The 14,454-nt window shown below is 47.6% G+C and overlaps 1 protein-coding gene and 1 pseudogene across 10 annotated transcripts in view; both read left to right on the forward strand.

Moving 5' to 3' along the window:
• IL34 (interleukin 34) overlaps nucleotides 1-14,454 on the forward strand; it is a 66,436-nt gene that overhangs the window by 39,811 nt on the left and 12,171 nt on the right. For 7 of the 10 annotated variants that reach the window (XM_036345596.1, XM_036345597.1, XM_036345601.1 and 4 more), the window contains one exon: nucleotides 12,119-12,280. The exons of 2 other annotated variants lie outside the window; for them this stretch is intronic. The gene's annotated coding sequence lies outside the window, so the exon portion shown is untranslated. Of the gene's footprint in view, nucleotides 1-12,118; nucleotides 12,285-14,454 lie in introns of all 10 variants that reach the window. One more of the 10 variants, XM_036345599.1, reaches the window with a different exon arrangement.
• Nucleotides 5,964-7,429, forward strand: LOC118674185 (annotated as a pseudogene).

Below are 14,454 nucleotides of genomic sequence, written 5' to 3' on the forward strand. Positions count from 1 at the left end.
GAAAGTCGGCTTGGTCTGCCCACCATAGCCACTGTGTTTCCTGTCATAATGCCGTTTCCTCTGAGCAAACAGGATCCTTGCCTTCTTGCACTGTGATACCCTGTGGGGGTGATGCTGGCCATGCATCCTACAGGAAGTCCAGGGGGTTTTAAGAGAGCTCTATCAGCAAGGAAAGCCGAACTGTTTTTCTCTTAATGAAAGTGTTATAAAGTTGTGTTCTTTTTGCAAATCAATTTAAATAAAAAGTTGAGCCTGGCCCGTGTAGCTCAGTGGTTGAGCGTCAACCTATGAACCAGGAGGTCACGGTTTGATTCCTGGTCAGGGCACATGCCCGGGTTGCAGGCTCGATCCCCAGTAGGGGGTGTGCAGGAGGCAGCCGATCGATGATTCTCTCTCATCATTGATGTTTCTATCTCTCTCCATCTCTTTTCCTCTCTGGAATCAGTAAAAATATATATATTTTAAAAGGTGAGAAAATGAGAGAAGTATGTCTCAAGATATGTAGACGTGGCCTGGCTGGCGTGGCTCAGTGGTTGAGCATCCGACCTGTGAATCAAGAGGTCATGGTTTAATTCCTGGTTAGGTCGTGGGTTGCGGGCTTGATCCCCAGTGTGGGGTGTGCAGAAGGCAACCGATCAGTGCTTCTCTCTCATCATTGATGTTTCTGTCTCTCTCTTTGTCCTTTCCTCTCTCAAAGCAATAAAAATATATTTTAAAAACAGATACGTAGATATGGCCTGAAGAGTTGTTAGACACCTGGCTCTGGGCTAGGAAATGCTGAGTAAGGCATCCTGCTGTTTCATGCTTCTGTTGTCTGTAGCACTGGGCAGGTTTTCATGTTTTGCTTCACGGAAGACAATACCCCAGCCTGGGGGATGCCCCAGGCATCTGGTGTGGGCGCCAAGCCTCCCGGATGTGGTGACTCGGATCCCGGAGCGCGGCTCCTGCCAGGAGCATCTGGCCTGCTGCAAGCGTTTGGCCCGCACACCCAGGCATGAGTGGGTCTTGCTTGATGAAACTGCTTGGGTGGCTTTCCTGAGAAAATGGGAGGGTTAACGCTCATCGTTGCTGCAAGGAGAAGGAGGTGTAAGGCAGTGCCGGCCTGGAACCCGGCCCATCCTTTTCTGAGAAGCAGGTGTTTGAGAACACACCACAGGAGCCCAGAACCTGTCATTCCAGAGAGAGGTCAGATGTGGGAGGGAAGCACAATGTTTCATTCGCGTCAGACACCTTAGCAAAGCTCTGGGTCTGTGGCCGCCTCTGCTTGTCCAGTGGGAAAAGGCTTGGTCAGAAGGCGAGGTGAGGGGGGAGATCACTCGGCAGCCCTTGATGAATTAATGGGTCTGGGCTCTAAACGTCAGTGGCTGCCAACAGCAGAAGAGAATGAAACACCAGACGTTACCTGTCTCCTGTTGAAAGAACCTAGCACCACCCGGGAGACAAGGGGTTTGAACTTGAATCTGATCCAACCGCCATGTGCAGAAATAGAGAGGACAGAGGGACGTGCTGAATCGCACGGTCAGGGTGCGACCACCAGAGCCCAGATGGGCCACGCTACGTGCCAGATGTCCCGGGTTCCTCAACAGATGAGTTGTAAGGGAAAGAACAGGATGAGAGGAAACCTCATAGGTTAAGAGAGACGCAAAGGACAAATGAAATTTTAAAAACGGACAAAGGTAACAGCTGAACTGTAGTGTCGAGGGATGTACACTTGGTTGATAAAACCAGACAGAAGCCCAGCCAGGCGATGCTTACTTTTGGGAGCTGTGATGGGGATGGGGCTGAGGGAGGGAGGGCCTTTGGGGTGGGAGGCCAGGTTCTGCTTCTTCATTGGGTGGTAGTTATAAGGTGTGATTTTCTTATAATAATGTATGTAACCATACATTTGTTTTTGGTTATGTCTCCATGTTTTATTTTAAAACATTTAAACAGCACCGCGTAAAATGTGCAACAGGCTACCTTTTGTAGGCAAAAAGAAAGGAACTATAAAAATTACGTTTCTATTTCAAAACATAAAGAATGCAAGAATAAACAAAAAACTAATAAAAATGTTTATCAGGGAGGGAGAAACGGGGGAGAAAGATAGGGACTAGAAGCTAGACCTTTCTGAACATACCTTTGATAGTTTTTACTTTGGCATGATATGAGGGCTTCATATAATTAAAACACACAACAAATTAACATCCCTAAAAATAAGAGAGAAATGGAAATATAAGAGCTTTAAATTTTTTTATTGATTAATTAGAGAGATACATCGATTTGGTGTTCCATTTATTTATGCATTCATTGTTTGCTTCTTGTAAGTGCCCTAATAGGGGATCAAACTCACAACCTCAATGTGTTGGTTCAACACTCTAACCAACTGAGCTACCTGGTGAAAGCTGAAAATATAAGATCTTTTGACTATATATTCCCAGTGGGAATATAACCTAAGATAAAAAGAACCACAGAGAAATCTTACAGACTTGTCTTATGGTGAAGTTATATTACTGTTACCATTTGAAACTACTGTACACAGAGAAGGATAATCGTCTAAGTGTCATTAGGAAACAAGATTTTCAGCACAAGACAAAAGAGATGCAAATAATAACCTAAAGATGTTTTTAAAAACCTTATAATTCTAATGATTTATGTACAAACAAATGACTTATTTTCCTATTTCTAAAAAATATAAATTTCCTAGAGCTGAAAAGGCCCATGCACACCGACACCTGAGGAGTAACGAGACTTAGTATTCAGGCTGTGGTTTCTAAGTACCTTTTCCCGCTGAAAGGGTTATTTGGAAAAGGAGCTGATTTCAAGTCTGAGACAGAAAATATATGAGAAGGGTGGAACCTCCAGGCATACCTGAAAGCAAGGAAGCTATTGAAGACGGCTGGACTCATGTCAACAGCACAGGAACCGACGGGAAGGAACTCCCACTAGCCAAGTGATGAAGTAATCGGAGTAGCCCAAACCATAACAAACAGCCACTTAGGAAAACAGCTTGGCAGTTTCTTATTGTTAAAGCTCCAGGGACTTGCACCTAGGTTACCTGAGAGAAATGAAACATATGTCCTCAGAACACCTCCATGCAGAAGTGGGTGGCAGCCCTACTCACACTTGAAAAACCCTGGTGCAACGGAATGCTATTCAGCAATAGCAGGAACAGACTATGATATACTCAGCAACATGGATGGGCTCCTAACGCCTTTGTCAAGTGAAAGAAGACAGGGCAGAAGTGAGGACGTACTCTATGGTCCCATCTTTTTATATATGGAAAAGATAAAACTCTAGGAAAAGGAATTAGATGAGTGATTGTCAGAAGTGTGGGGTGGGGAAGGGACACAAGGGAACGTTTGGGGGCGATAGAAATGTTCTGTGTCTTAGAAAGGTGTTGGTGTAAATATCTGTTGAAACTCATCAAATTGTACAGCTAAAGAGTGAACTTTTTAAAAATTCTCACTTGAGGATATTTTCCCATTGATTTTTAGGGAGAGTGGAAGAGAGAGGGAAAGACAGAAATATCAATGTGAGAGAGGCACATCCATTGGTTGCCTCCTGCATGTGCCCCGACCAGGTCGGATGTGGGAGGAGCCTGCAACCAGGTATGTGCCCTTGACTAGAATCGAACCCGGGACCCTTCAGTCTGAAGGCTGATTGATGCTCTATCCAGAGCCAAATGAGCTAGGACAAGAGTGTGAACTTTAATGTACATCAATTATACCTTAATAAACCTAACTTCAAAGTAATTTCAATGGATTGAAATATAAAAATTAAAGAGTGAATGAATTCAAAATTATACTGGAAAACATTATTGATTATCTTTAGAGGATGCTACAGAACAACTCTTTTGCTAGCTGGTAAGTGAATGGAAAGAATCAAGCTTTTATCCTGCTCTAAGATAGGAAAATAGATGAGGGAGGAAAATTCTGTTATAGAAGAATCACAGTAACACATGTAAAAGGAAAGAGAGAGTTAGAAAGTCATCACCTAATGAAATACTGGATCGAGGCCATAGTCATCAGTGTCTGATGACAGGTGAAGGTTGATGGAGAAGTTTATAGTGGGTGGATCAGCAAGAAAGAGCAGATATAAGCTCACTAAAGTGGGACAACAGACATTCTGTGCCTCCTGATGTAATGCAATACCTCCTGGGAAAATTATACCTGAGCCCAGTGAAGCTTCTCAATCTGAATATTAGAAATACAGAGATAAATATGTTAAATGACATGCCAGTGATGTAACCCACCAAATCCAGAATCTGGGGAGTCCATGGACAAGTGACTCAGTTTCTTCAACAACAACAAAAAGGAAAAGTAAATTATTATATATTAAAAAGTCTTAAGAATTCAAAACACTACAAAGCTACAGAAATCAAGACAGTGTGGTATTGGCATAAAGTAGATACATAGAACAATGGAATAGAATTGAGAATTCAGAAATAAATTCATATCTGTTTATGCCTCTGTGGTCAACTGATTTTTGGTGAACCGAGAGCATTTCATGGGGAAAAGAAGTCTTTTCAAAGAGTGGTGCTGGGACAACTGGATGTCCACATGCAAAGAATGAAGTTAGGCTTGTATCTCACCCCATAATCATAAATTAGTTCCAAAGGGATCAAAGATCTAGGCATAAGAGCTAAAACTATGAGACTCTTAGAATAAAAAAACATGTATTTGTGGCCTTGGATTGACAATGACTTCTGAGATATGTCACCAAAAGCACAAGCCACCAAAAACAGAAGAAAAATATAAATTGGACTTCATCAAACTTAAAAAATTTTGTACATCAAGGGACACTATCAAGAAAGTGAAAAGACAACCCACAAAATGGGAGAAAATATTTACAAATCATATATCTGAAAAGAGCCTAGTACCCAGAATATACAAAGAACTCTTACAATTCAAAAATAAAAAGATAAACCAGTTAAATTTGGGAAAAGGATTTGAATATATATTTCTCCAAAGAAGATACACAAATGGCTCATAAGCACATGAAAGGATGCTCAACATTATTAGGCACCAGGAAAACGAAGATCGAACCACAGTGAAATACCATTCACACCCACTACGATGGGTATGACAAAAATGGTAGATAATAACAAGTGTTGGTGAGGATGTGGAGAAATCGGAGCCCTCATACACTGCGGATGAAAATATGAAATGGTATACCTGCTTTGGAAGACAGACCGGCAGTTCCTCAAAATGTTAAACATAGAGCAACCATGTGACCCAGAAACCTCATTCCTAGGCATATACCAAGAGAATTTAAAACATGTCCACACAGCTGGTTCTCAAATGTTGATAGCAATCCTATATAATAAGGAGGGAATATGCAAATTGACTGCCACACCCTCACACAAGATGGCCGGCAAAGGAGGGTAGTTGTGGGCGATCAGGCCAGCAGGGGAGGGCAGTTAGGGGTGACCAGCCTGCAGGGGAGGGAAGTTAGGGGCAACTGGGCTGGCAGGGGAGGGCAGTTGGGGGCGATTGGGTCAGCAAGGGAGCAGTTGGGCGTCGATCAGGCTGGCAGGGGAGTGGTTAGGGGGTGATCAGGCTGGCAGGCAGAAGCAGTTAGGGGCAATCAGGCAGGCAGGCAGGTGAGCGGTTGGGAGCCAGCAGTCCTGGATTGTGAGGGGGATATCTAATTTCCAGTTTAGGCCCAATCCCACAGGTCTATGCAAAGAGCAACCTTCCAAAAATCCCACTTCTCTAAATCCCACAGGGATCAGGCCTAAACCAGCAGTCAGACATCCCCCGAGGAATCCCAGATTGGAGAGGGTGCAGGCTGGGCTAAGGAACAACCCGCCCCAGTGCATGAATTTTGTGCACTGGGCCTCTAGTATTTTTCATAATAGCCAAAATATGAAAACAACTTGAATGCCCAATGGATAGAGAAAATGTGATATATCCATACAATGGAATATTATTTGACAATACTAAAGAGGAATGGAGTACTGGTCCTGGTGGTAAGATAGTGGCCATGGGGTGCATTGTGGTCATGGTGGTGATCAAGTCAGAGCTGCTGGATGACAAAGAAGCAGTCTTTCAAAGAACAAGGAAATGCATATCATGCCATGAAAGATTACAATGAAACTTATAACTATTATGTAAGAACCACAGCCATTTTATGGGAATTGAGCACCTTGATGATGCTCAGCAAGTTCTAGGAAGCCCTTGGAGATGCACAGTAGTCAGTAGGGTTGGATGACAGCTGGGTGGGGAAGTCTACCAGAGGGCAAATGCCACCTATGTCTAGGGAGTGGCAATAGCAGCTTGTCAGTTTCCAGAGAGCCCTAGAACTGGATCACAAAAATGCTCAGGCATGGTGGGAGTTTGGGAACGCTAATGCAGTCAAAGACTAGGGGAAAATAGCTGAAATGGATTTAGAGAAGTGGGATTTTTGGAAGGTTGCTCTTTGCATAGACCTGTGCCCTAAAATTTGCCCCTGCCTGCCATTGCTTCAAAATCCTCCAAGCAGAATATTTAGCCATGCTGGGTCATTCTCCAGAAGCACAGTCGGTGGCCGGTGACATTTTTACAAGTGGATCCACCAACGTGGATGCTCTGTATGTCTGAGGTCTTTGCCTATATTATGAAGGCCGTATTAAGAAGATGGTTCAGGTTTTTGTACAGGCTCTCGGGATGGCTCCTGACCACAAGAAGGCCTGTGTGGCTTGCAGAAATGCCAAAACACTTAAAGCAAAGAGAGATGGGAATGAAGCATTTAAAGAAGGGAATTGCAAGCTAGCAAAGGAACAGTCCATCAAAGTCCTGGGGATAGACCCCAACACTATAAAAACAAATGCTACATTCTACTCGGGTACAGTTCATTCCAAGCTTAGGGAACCATATGATGCAATAGAAGACTGCACAGATGCAGGGAAGCTCGGTGGCATGTGTGTGAAAGCCTTCTGGAGAAGAGCTCAGTGCTACATGGACACTGAGGCACATGATCAAGGATCTGAAGAAGCAGGAGGCCTATGAAAACATGTATTGGGCGGAGAAAACACACGAACAGGAGCAACTAAAAAATGCACAGCTGGAACTGAAGAAGGGTAAAAGGAAAGATCACTAGCCCTGGCCAGGAAGCAACCAGTGAATACATATAAAAGTAGAACAATAAATCCATGTTTCTCTCTCCCTTCCCCTCTTCCTCTTCCTCTCTCTCTCTCTCTCAACTCAATAAGTGAAAATAAAAAGAGGAAAATTACTACAAGATTCTGGGAGTGGACATGAAAGCCTCTGAGGACAAGATCAAGAACCTTTATTGGAAGTGGACTTTGATGCACCATGTGTCTGGGCACAGCGGAGCCAGTGAGAAGCGCTGGAGCGGGAGGAGGAGAAGTTCAGGGAAGTTGGGGAAGCTTTTACCCTCCTCTCTGATCCCAAGAAATAGACCCCTCTGACAGTAGATGGGACCTGGCTGAGGAGGGCATAGATATAGATTTGATGCAAATATCTTCCAGGCTTTCTTCACTGGTCCTGGGCCTTCAGCTTTGAAGCATCTGGTCCAGGGAATTTTTTTTTTCAGTACGACTAATGCAAGGAAATCATACAGAAGCCAGAGAACACAGACTTGCTCAGTTTGACCTTGAATATGGATGCCATTCACTTGCTCCTGTCCTCTGTCTCCATGTTCTAGAGCAGTTTTGTTCTCTCAGTTGGATACCCTGTGTCTGTGTGAGCCACACGGTCGGTTTTGTGTGGACTCTCCCCTTGGGTTGCAGAAGGCTACTTTCTCTGTGTGGCCACATGACCTCTGTGGGAGCAGGGAGAGACAGCAAGCCCTTCTTAAAGGCACTAATCCCATCATGAGGGCCCCACCCCCATGACTTCATCCAACACTGATTATCTCCCAAAGGTCCCATTGCCAAATACTATCACATTGGGAGCTAGGGGTTTGACCTGTGAATTTGTGGGGGAGAAGCAAACATTCAGTTTATAATGTACTACAAGATGAATGAAAACATTATGCTAAATGAAAGAGTAAGTCATAAAGGATCACAAATCATGTGACTGCATTTGTATGAAATGTCCAGAACAGGCAAACCCATAGAGCAGGTTAGTGGTTGGTTTCCAGGGACTGGGGAACAGGACATAGACAGTGACTGCTAATGAATACAGAGTTTGTTTTTGGGGTGATGAAACCATTCTGGAATTAGATTGTGGTGATTGATGCACAACTTTCTGAATAAACTAAAAAAACACACACAACCCCCCCCCCCCCACACACACACTATATTGCATGCTTTGAAATGCTGAATTTTATGGCATTGAACTATATCTTAATTTTTTTTTTAATGAAAAAGATGTAAAAGACATCAATCAAGGGCACTAGGTGAGCCACCTTGTGGGGCTCTTGATTCTGTCATCTTATAAGAAACTAGAGGCCTGGTGCACAAAAATTTGTACAGCCCCACTTGTGCCCTTTCACAGTCTGGGACCCCTTGGGAGATAACCACCTGCTGGCTTAGGCCCGCTCCCCAGGTGGCAGATGGCAGGCCCGATCCCTTGGTGCCTGCCCCGCCTCCCCAGGTCGCACACACGGCAGGGCCGATCCGGGGGTTGGGGCACCGCCCCAGGTTGGGTCGCACACAGGACGCCCTGGGTGGGTCACACACGAGATGCCTGGATGGAGGCCGGGTGGGCTGGCCGATCACTGCCACCCCACCCGGCCGCCCTGGGTCAGGTTGCACACGGACGCCCGCTGCCCCGGGTTGCAGATAGCAGGTTTGGATGGTGGCAGCGCAGGTGGGATGGCGCTGTCCCACCCTGCCTGCAGTATGCAAATTAGCCGCCATCTTTCTTGGCGGTTAATTTGCGTATCACACTGATTAGCCCATGAGAGGCATAGCAAAGGTACGGTCAATTACCATGTTTGTCTATTATTAGATAGGATGTCCAAACTTGCAGAGGTTTTTTTAGGTTTATCTGAGTCAAGCTGATAATTGCCAGGATTGAGAAAACGCTCCAGAGAATGGCAGTTTTACAGCTTATTTTATTATTATTTTTTTAAATATATTTTTATTGATTTCAGAGAGAAAGGGAGAAGGAATGATAGAAACATCAATGATAAGAGAGAATCATTGATCAGCTGCCTTCTGCACACCTCCTACTGGGGATCGAGCCCACAACCCAGGCATGTGCCCTTGAACAGAATCGAACCCAGGACCCTTCAGTCCGCAGGCCAACACTAGCCACTGAGCCAAATTGGCTAGGGCTGCAGCTTATTTTATATATTAGAATACAAGGAGGAGACAAAAGGAGGAGGGGTTAATATGGAGTCCATTGGTGGTAGGTTAAGGGGGCAGGAGAAAGCAAAGCAGGGAAATCTCTGAGGTTGGATAAAAAGGCAAAAGAGAGAAAAACAACACTTCTTTTACACTGGTGGGTGCGGGCAGTTAATGATTGACATTTACAGCACGTAGAGGTGGGACGCGAGGAACAGGATAACAATGAGGGGTCTGGGGGTTGGAGGAGGAGATTACGCAGACATTTCAGAAGTATGTTATCTTAGTTGCAAAAAGACAAAACACAGGTTCACTTAAGGTCAAGGTTGGCCTTCGTCAAGGGAACTGCATGCCCAGGTGTGACTACCCGCACGACCTGCTTTTAGTTAGAAATTGTTATGTTTAGACCATTTCATGTGGTTACTCTCGGTTTCTGAGTTTGTAGGGCCCATTCTGCAGGCCTCCCCTGAGCTTGTCAGGTTTAGTATGTGGCCCCTTTTTCATCCACAATTCAAACAAAAGCAGCTTTAAAAAAGGACATTTTTTTAAGTAATCAGGGAAAATTGAACATGGGTTCTATATTAGATGACATAAGGAATTATTGACTTGGGAATGTGCAATAATAGTAGTGTGATTATATATTTTTTAAAAATCCTGCCCTAGCTGGTTTGGCTCAGTGGATAGAGCATCGGCCTGCGGACCCAATAAAAATATATTTAAACAAAACAAAACAAAAAAACAAAAATCCTTACATACTGGTAAAATGGAATGTCTGAAAGTTGCTTTAAAATACTCTAGGGAGCCCTCGCCGGTTTGGCTCAGTGGATAGAGCGTCAGCCTGTGGACTGAAGGGTCCCAGGTTCGATTCTGGTGAAGGGCACATGCCCGGGTTGCAGGCTCGATCTCTAGTAGGGAGTGTGTAGGAGGCAGCTGATCGATGATTCTCTCATCATTGATGTTTCTCTCTCTCCCTCTCCTTCCTCTCTGAAATCAATAAAAATATATTAAAAAAATACTCTAGGGAAAAAATTGGGGGGATGGGTGAAACAGGAATGTCAGAGGATTGATTTTTTTAAAAATTGATTTTAGGAAGAGAGGAAGGGAGGGAGGGAGGGAGAGCGAGAGAGGGAGGGGAACATAGCTTTGTGGTTCCACTTATTTATGCTTCTTGTATGTGCCCTGTCCAGGATCAAACCCACAACCTTGATGTATCTGGATGACGCTCTAACCAACTGAGCTACCTGGCCAGGGCTGATGATTTTTGCAGCTGAGTAATGGTCATCTGGGGGCCACTACATGAGCCTGCCATTACAATTTGTATACTAAAAGGTTTTATAGAATAATTCAAGTGTGGCCGAGGATAGAAAGAACATCTCGATTAGCACTGAATTCCAGAAAGTTGCTCTTCCAAGAGGAGCTTCTGGCTGGGCCTTGGGCAGCGCTAGCACCTTTGTCCCCGGAGACCCCTGACCTGGGCTGGAGCTTCCTTCTGAGGAGCTGAGTCACCGGAGCCACCCCCAGAGGAGGCTTTGGGTTGGAATCGATCTGGCTCCTGACAGGCCATTTGCAGACACGGGCCGTTCCCATGCTGCTGTGGAGATTAGCTTTTACTGTGTAACGAACTACCCCCGAGTTTAGTGGCTTAAAGCAAGCATTGAATCTTTCTCAAGATCCTGTGTGGTGGCTGGGCTTCTGGGCTGATGTGCCTGGGGCCAACTGGTCTCACTCACGTGCTGGGGACCTCGGCAGCACCTCCTATAGGAGGCTGGAGGTGTTTACAAGACTCAGAGAGAGGACAAGCCTCAAGGCACAGGCACATCCCTAGGTGAGAACACGTCCCAAGGCCACGCCCAGAGTCACGGGCTGGAGAAACAGGGAGTCCTTTACAGCGAGGACTTGTACTGAAGGGTGGCCAAGGGCGCGAGCATTCTGACCCAGAGCACTTCTCTGATGAGACCAACTCCACCGATGTGGCCAAGGGTGGGTCCTGTGCTATTCAGGTGCCCCAGGTCTAGCGTCGTCTTTCCGCGTATAGAACAGAGGTGGTGGGTGAAATTTTACTCAGAAAGACAGACCCTGGGCTAATGGAATTCACCAGAGTAATTCATTCCTGTTTCTGCTTTTGTCTGTCTCCCTTTTCCTGTGTCCTCAACTCATTCCTACTTTCCTTCCACCTCCTCCTGACTAGAACATCTGTGACTCACTCTTGGTGGCGGCTCATTGCCCCTCCCCACGTTCTCAGAGGACAGAGAGGCTTGATTCACAGGAGGAGGGTGAAGTTGGGCGTGTGGCCTGGGGCCAGCTGCCTCCCCCGTGAGACCTTGTTTCCTCATCTCTAGGATATGGGGGTTGCATGGAATGCCTCAGAGGCCCCTGCGGCCCAGCCCTGCTTGCAGGGAAGTGGTCAGGCTGGAGCAGGTGGTCCAGTGCTGTGTCCCCTGGGCCTCCGGTCAGGCCTGGCTACTTTGGGGAGAAGAATGTTCTGTGTGGGTGTAATTGATTGGTTGCAAAAGTGGCCCCGATTCTTCACATGCACACCCCATCCGTGCCTTTTGCAATGATGCTCTGCAGCTCCTTTCATCAAGAATAGAGCGTCGGCCTGCGGACTGAAGGGTCCTAGGTTCCAGTCCGGTCAAGAGCACATGCCTGGTTGGTGAACTCAATCCCCAACTGGGAGTGTGCAGGAGGCAGCCGATCAGTGATTCTCTTTCATCACTGATGTTTCTATCGCCCTCTCCTTCTCCCTTCTTCTCTGAAGTAAAAAAAAAAAAAAAGAAATGGAGTCCGTGTACCCCCACTCCCTTCCCCTGCCAATCTGCTTTGGATAGAATGTGGTAGAAGTGATGGTGTGATTGTCCTATGCCTCAGCCTTCAGGCCATTTACTCATTTGCTCTCTTTCTTAGAATCCTGCCTCTGTCACAAGAACACACTTAGGTTAGCCTGCTGGAAGGGAGTCATCCCAGCTGAGGCACCTGAGACCAGCCAGCACTCTGCCAGCCTACCAGCGTGAGTGAGCCCAGGCTAGATCAGCCTAGCCCAGCCCAGCCCAGCCCAGCCCAACCCAGGTAGGTGAGTCCCGGCCAATCTGTAGATTCGTGAAAAATAAGAAATGATGGTTCTTTCAGCCACTATAGTTTTGGGGGTTATTGCACAGCTGATAGAGTGTGTGTGTGTCCTAAATAGAACCCTGTATCTCCTCATCAGGCTGGACTGGCTCTGGGTTTAGCTGCTGGACTCTAGTCTGGTTCCTGGCTCCTGCCCCTCGGAGGTGGAGCCGCTAGGAGGGGCAAGTGGCTTGGGAAAGGAGGGAACAACGAAGGTCCCGGAGAGCAGGCCCTTGCTGCCTAACCTGAATGAACATGGCAATGTAGTTGCTGCCCTGTAATGCCTTTTTGAAAAGTCTAGTTTTATATTTTTATTTTTTTTAAATATATTTTTATTGATTTCAGAAAAGAAAGGAGAGGGAGAGAGAGATAGAAACATCAATAATGAGAATCATTGATTGGCTGCCTCCTGCACTCCCCCTACTGGGGATTGAGCCCACAACCCCGGGCATGTGCCCTTGACCAAAATCGAACCCAGGACCCTTGAGTCCACAGGCCAATGCTCTATCCACTGAACCAAACTGGCTAGGGCATAAGTCTAGTTTTATATCTTTAAATCAAAATTATACCTGCACCTGAACTACAGAAGCAAATAGTCCAGTAGGATCCTGTCATGAACAACAGCAGGCTTCTGTCTGCTCCCTCCTCCCCACTTCCTGCTCCCCAGACTCAGGACTTTCACTTTTTCAAAAAGCAATGCATATATTTCTCCTTATACACAACGTGCTCACGTTGCCAAGTCTTCCTAAGAGGCATCACCTGTTGGCTTCCCACCGGGGGGAGTTCGCCCCCGTCACCCGATTCCCTCCTTACATACCGCTGCCTCCCCAGCTCCTTGACCTCCCAGCTCCCTTGAGCCGTGATTCTGTTAAGTTAATGTTCACTTCTTACTTGCTACTGCGACTTTGCTGTTCACAAATGACTTGGGCAACATCATAGTCCAACTTGTACTTTCTTACACAGCTTTTCCCCGCACGGCTTCCCAACGGCTGTTCTAGGCCCCAGGGATGGGTTGGGGGTGGGTGGCTCTGGCTCCTGTGTTATTAGGTAACTCCCTCTTGGGTCCTCCTTGGCTTTCCTACATCCCTCCACCCCTCGCCCTCATTTCAGGGGGCTCAACGGGAGGGTGTAACCACAGATGGAGCCCAGGACTATGTACCGTGGCGGGAAGGCGAATCGACCCCGTTCCGCCCTTTCTCAGCTTCTCCATCAGGGCCTGGTGGTCCAGGATTTGTGGTCCCGGGTGGGGCTCAGCACGGGGGCCTTTCCGGGAGGTTTCTGAGTGAGGAGGCTGCCCGGAGTGTTGTGGGGTGTGGACGGGGCACAGAGCCTGACGTGCATGTGGTTGGTGAGGTCTGGGCTGAGGGATGCTCCAGCCGTGGAGCAGGACAGGACGGGAGACCATTGCCTGGACCCCCGCGGTCAGCTCCCCACAGTCACACCCCGTGGTCAGCACCCCACGGTCAGCACCCCGCAGTCAGCATGCAGAGCTCTGATGTTCTGAGGACTGAGGAGCACATTCAAGTTACGGATCCGCCCGAGAGAGATGGAAACTCCCAGCCCCACCCAAACCTGTGTGCAGAGGCTTGTGGGGGTTTCATTCATAATTATCAAAAATTCAGAAAAACCAGATGCCCTGCCACTGGTGGATGGACAGATAAACAGCGATTTGGCCGTACAATGGCGTACTCAGCCAGGAAAAGGAGCAAACCACCAGTACACGCAGTTCCCTGGCTGAACCCACATGCCCAGTGGGAGGGGCCTGATGCAAAAGGTACCCGGCAGCTGGGAGAGGCGCCTGACTGCGGGCACCTGGGGGAGGCGCCTGGCTGCGGGCACCTGGGGGAGGCGCCTGACTGCGGGCACCTGGGGGAGGCGCCTGACTGCGGGCACCTGGGGGAGGCGCCTGGCTGCGGGCACCTGGGGGAGGCGCCTGGCTGCGGGCACCTGGGGGAGGCGCCTGACTGCGGGCACCTGGGGGAGGCGCCTGGCTGCGGGCACCTGGGGGAGGCGCCTGCCTGCGGGCACCTGGGGGAGGCGCCTGGCTGCGGGCACCTGGGGGAGGCGCCTGGCTGCGGGCACCTGGGGGGAGGCGCCTGGCTGCGGGCACCTGTGGGGAGGCGCCTGGCTGCGGG

This window comes from Myotis myotis, unplaced genomic scaffold (assembly GCF_014108235.1).
Source record: "Myotis myotis isolate mMyoMyo1 unplaced genomic scaffold, mMyoMyo1.p scaffold_m19_p_19, whole genome shotgun sequence".
Classification (NCBI taxonomy): Eukaryota; Metazoa; Chordata; class Mammalia; order Chiroptera; family Vespertilionidae; genus Myotis; species Myotis myotis.